Source organism: Meleagris gallopavo, chromosome 1 (assembly GCF_000146605.3).
Source record: "Meleagris gallopavo isolate NT-WF06-2002-E0010 breed Aviagen turkey brand Nicholas breeding stock chromosome 1, Turkey_5.1, whole genome shotgun sequence".
NCBI lineage: Eukaryota > Metazoa > Chordata > Aves > Galliformes > Phasianidae > Meleagris > Meleagris gallopavo.
This window is the reverse complement of record NC_015011.2, coordinates 159,468,169-159,474,065: the sequence shown is the minus strand read 5'-3', so window position 1 is coordinate 159,474,065 and position 5,897 is coordinate 159,468,169.

Sequence of the window (5,897 nt, the reverse complement as noted above, 5' to 3'; positions counted from 1 at the left end):
AAAAAAGCAGTTAAAGAAACTGCAGACTCAGCTTATAGTGAAACGCATCTCCTTTGTCAGATATGTCTAGAAATTATATGTTTAGGTCTGAAATAATTAATCCACAGTCATTGTATAGCTAGTGCAGAACAGTGTGAACTTTTTAAAGGTAGTTTTATACTAAAAAGGGTATCTAAAGTTGGTCTGACAAATCAGACTCCTGAACATGCCTGTTTCTTGTCACTGAATACAAAGGGAGTGACTTGCCCAAAGTTGAAATTCTGCATAGAAAATTGCATACAATGAATTGTCCTTCTTTTGCTAAAACTGTGTAAAATAAATTGTCATCTATTTTTTTATATTTATCCAGTTCTCTTTAAAATCAATTAAAATCTCTCTGTAGTCTTCAATAATTTTCAAGACCGGATTCAAAGTATTTAGAATGTTATTTATTTCAATGCATGTTCACTGCTGAGTACAGATATGGTCATACCTGTATATAAAGTGCACAGAGTGCTTGTGCTTAATCTGACTGCTAACACACTTAAAGCACTTAGTAGGATTCATATAACAGAGGAACATTACTATTTGTAATGTGGTATTTGTCATTATTTTTGATAGCCATTGTAAACCAGGTATAAATAAAAGTCACAAATTACTGAATTATTTATTACCGTCATTGCTAGATATAAGGAATGAGTGATATATTTACTATTTAGGTTGTGAGTGATTGAAAAGTTATAATAAAAGCCAAATTACTAAAGAAAAAAAAGCATATTTCTTTCTGGAAAGATGAATTTAAAAAAAAATAATAAATAAATGCTGGATTACATAAATGTAAACTACTGCAGAAGATCCATAATTTCCTATAATGAAAAAGTGATACTGATTTGATTGACTGTATCAAATTCAAAGAATGAGCTACAGAGTAATATTCTTTCACCACAAGCTTTTTAGATGTGAGAATAATACTGATTTTTTTCCCTCCTTTTTATTACCTTTTAGTTTTACATTGCTCTTTTTATTACCTTTTAGTTTTACATTGCTCTGCACTTCATATTTTAGCCTGGAACATAAGTAAAATGAAAACAATGTCAAGACATATTGAAGAGTACAGAAGAGTATTTCTGGACTTCTTATACAGACAGAAGCACTTTGGATAACAAGTTTTAAATAAGCAGCCATATTTTTGAGTACTCATTAGAGCCTGGCGAACAATTTATAACAAATAATTTGGCTGATGAATTTTAACTCTCTTCAGCTCACAAATTGTCTGTGAACAGATTGTGATTTTCCTAAATTTGTTCATTATTCATAATCATTCAGTGAATAATTCCAGTGAATAATTCTTTCTCTGTAGCTAGTTTGTGGTCAGTTGTTGTAAATAGTTAGCATTCAAGCTGTTTTTGTCTAACATATAAATTCTATAGAATATTTCTGTTTAACTGTAATTTTTGAAATAAAATAACCGGAATAATAATAATATCCTAAATAATGCAAGCACTTTTCACCTTGTTTCAGTTCCACCTCCATTGTAGTAAGAACTAAGTTGTCCTGCAAAACTAAGAAAACAGTAGATTTTCTTTACTTCCAATGAAACAAATCCTTATCTTGAGAATTTTATGACAGTGTAGTTGATTAGTTTGCTTCCTCTGGTTTAGTGTTCACCTACTCATCGTTTACCTGTACCAGAATCAATACGTAAATTGAAAACAAAGGAAGAATAAAGGCATAGGATATTGATTGATAGTTTACCAAGCTCCAGTACTTGGCTGTATTTTTTTTTTATTTTTCCTGTTTGATTTGTCTTTCATAATCTTGATACTGCATATTCTTATTGTATTCTGATCAACATTACATGAACAACCCATTATGAATTTTGAAATAAAATTAATTAGATCAGTCTGTAAATCAGCTCTTTTGGAACTAAAAGAGGAGGGATAGATGTTTCTCAGTGGCATATATTCTTGTATTATCTATGCATTCTCAGTTTCTTAGGACTGTAGTATTCTTTAAAATAAGTCATATATCTTTCTGACTATATGACTGTTCTTATGCTAATATTTATTATCTAGGCCAATGGAAAAAAAAATCATTATTTTTTCTCTTTCTTTTCATTATTCTACATAATCTCTTTTCAGTTTTAATGCTTTGTCAAAATATTGGTACCAATGAGTATTTTCTTAATGAAGAGAAATGAAGAAATATTAAGATGTGTTTTTAAGTGAAAAAGCAATTTTATTTATTTACAACGAATTTACAGTATGAATTTTCATAACATAGGTGTCATCAACCAAGAAGAAACAGCTCCACAGGAGGAGATCTCTCCAAGCAATTTCCTTTATTATTTAATTTAATTTATTTTATATTTTATTTTATTTTATTTTATTTTTTAGGAGTATTGGTGCTTTTGAAGCTTCATTGCTGCTTTCTATATCAGGCTTTTCTCCCGGGCTCTAAGATAAATAGACTTCCTTCAGCTATTAAAAACCTAACTTTTCTATGTTTTTGCCCTGAAAAAATGCCAGGGTTTAGAAGGCGCTTGTACATCAACTAGGAAAGGAAAATCCAAAATGACATGTGTCTCATAGTGAGCAATAAAAGCAGGCTGATAACAACAGGTAATTACAAAGCATAGGTACTCAAAAACATTTCTTCTTCATTCTTCACTGCAATTGCTCTTCATGCACACCTCAAGTGCATGAGTCAGAATGTGGGCAAGCAAAGTCCCTCCTGCTGCAAATTCATGACCACCTGAGGGAAAACAAAACAAAACAAAACAAAACACAAAAAAAAAAACAAAGCACATCCATAAGTCTATGGATTCTGAGGAGATAAATCCCAGAGTCATAGAAGACTTGACTAATGTAATCACCAAGCTGCTCTTTATTATACTTGAAAAGTCATGGTAGTCAAGTAAAGTCACTGGTGACTGGAAAAAAGGCTCACACCCATTTTTAAGGATGGAAAGGACAATCCAGGGAACTACTAACCTGTCAACCACAAATTGAACAGATTCTCTTGGAAGCTATGTTAAGGTAAAGGTAAGGTAAAGTGGGAGGTAATACGAGACAACCAGCATGGCTTCACCAAGAGCAAGTCCTGCCTGGTCAATATAGGGGCATTCTATGATGGCATAACTGCATCAGAGGAAGACGGCAAAACATCTTCCTCTGATGACATCTCTGTGGACTTCAGTAAGGCTTTTGATACAGACCCCATAACATCCCACTCTCCAAATTGGAAATCTATGGATTTGATGAGTGGACTGTTCAGTGGATGAGAGAGTGGTTACGAGATTGTACTCAGAGAGAAATGGTCATCAGCTCTGGATGCAGATTACTGATGAGTAGTGTCCCTCATGGGTCAGAACTGGGACCGATGCTCTTTAATATCTTTATCAATTACATCGACAGGGGGATTAAACACATGCTCAGAAAGTTTGCGGATGACACCAAGCTGTGTAGTGTGGTTGACCTGCCTTAAGAATGTGTTGCCATTCAGAGGGATCTAGACAGACTCAAGCAATGGGTCAGAACAACCTCATGAAATTCAACAAATCTAAGTGCAAGGTCTTGTACCTGGGTTTTGGCAAATCCCACAGTCAATAGAAGCTGGGGGCAAAAGAGCTGTACACAGTCCTGTTGAAAAGGACTTGGGGGTACTGGTGGATTGCAGACTGGATATGAGGCATCCTGTGTGCCCTTGCAACATAGAACACCAGCTGTATTCTGGGCTGTAGCAACAAAGGCAGGATCAGCAGGTTGAGAGAAGGGATCCTGCCCTTCTAGTCTGCATTGGTGAGACCTCACCTGGAGTGTTGTGTCCAGAAGTGGGGCCCTCAGTACAGAAGAGACATGGATCTGTTGGAATGCATTCAGATGAGGACCACAAAAATGATCCAAGGGATGAAACACCTCCCCTATCATAAGAACCCTTCTTTGTTTTCTGGCTCAAAGCTTGTTTCCTGAGGTAGTTCTTGTGATAAGACTGACTTATCTAGGAGACGAGTGATGGGTGTTGCAGTATGGCAATCAACATCACTGTGTGAACAATTTTACATTTGAAAGCATTTCTTTGGAGCTGTTTGCGAGACATCTATAAGAACTGGCTGAGAGATGGGGCTGTTCAGCCTTGAAAAGAGAAGACTGGGGGCATCTGATAGTGGCCTTTCAGTACGTAAAGAAGGGCTTTAAGAAAGAAGGGGACAGACTCCCACAGGCTCTGTTCTGATAAGGCAAGAGGAAATGACTTCAGACTGAAAGAGAGATTTATTTTGGATAAAAGAAAATATATATTTTTATGAGAAGGGTTTTTTTGGCACAGGAACAGCTTGCCCATAGTGGTAGTGGATGCCTCATCCCTGAAGACATTCAGGGTCAGTCTGGACTAGGCTCTGAGCAACTTTATCTGGTTCTTGAAGTCCCTGTTTATTGCAGGGATTTGGATGAGGTGATCTTTAAAGGCCCCTTCCAACTCAAATAATTATATGATTCTGCAATATTTCAAGTCCATCAACACCAGAGCTCCAGTGGGATTTAACAATTTTTTTAAATTTATTTTTATTTTTTAAGCTGCATGTACTGAAACTGAGAATAATTACTACTGTGTTTTTAATAACTCTGAGAAGTACAACCTCATCTTAATTCAAAGAAGCCTGGGAAACTGAAAAATATGGAACTCATCCTTCAATCTCTGTTTACACATTCTACATTCATTACTAAAGTAGCATAATTTTTTCTGTTTTCACATAGTTGAAATCATCAGATACTTCATGTCCTTGAGACAGTTCTTGGCCCTGATACTCTTGTACTATCTATATGTTTCACTGTTTGTTTTATGTTTCACAATACTACTTAGATAATATAATTCTTCCTAGATCCTTTCCTGGCTTCCTATTCCCTAATATACTAGAAGCAGACCATGCATTTCTGATTAACATCTTGGGTCAAGATGTTAAATGCTTACCTTTGCTATGTCAATGAATCCAGCCTTTCTTCTAGGTTTTCAAAGATATTTTTTTTATTTTCATCTTTTTCATTGTTGTCTAAGAAATGTCTGCTGAGATAATTTTGTAAAAAAAAAGAAGAGAGAGAGAGAGAGATATGTGAGAGCTAAGAAGTTAAGAAGTTACCCTAATAAGCCAGACTATTACATGCTAAACAATACCTTCAAATTGGTTACTCGTGGAAACAATGTTGATCTGCTGCATCTATTTACCTGTCATTTTTTTCTCTTGCAACTGCCATCATATTACCATGTATTTTAGAACAGAAGAAAAATATATATTTGTGCTATTGCTTCTCCTCTTTCCTGATCTTAATAATAAGTACAATATCAATAGTAAAAGCCTACAGTGAATTTAGGTAACTTTTTTTTTTTCCACGATTCAAAGTATGAAGAAGATATGATTCACCTTGTTATCTGTCAAGTGCTGGCACTGCACTACCTTCACTAGTTCCAAAGAAGGAACTTAGGCAGTTTAGTTTCTCAGAAAGCAAAGTATATTTTCTTTAAGAAAATGTTGGTATTTGGACATTTATTTCATCTTGAAGTATGAATGATTCACATTCTGTGTTAAAAATTTTATAATAATAAATATGATATCTAGAATATTGGATGCTTCTCACTGTATATAGTAATATAGAATGACACAGTTAATTGATACATTTTTATTTCTTTAAAATGAAACATCTTCCATTTCAAAATGAGAGGATAACATATTTTCTTTTAAATATATATATATTTTTTCAAAATGTATTCAAAACGAGCATGTTCCTGTAGAATACATTTTCTCAGAAAAGTCTTTCATTAGAAATGAGGACTATCATGTACCTTCTTAGAATTTAAAAAAAAAAGAGAAGAGAGAGAGAAGAAAAAGAAAGAAAATAACAAAATAATACTAATTTAAATTAAAA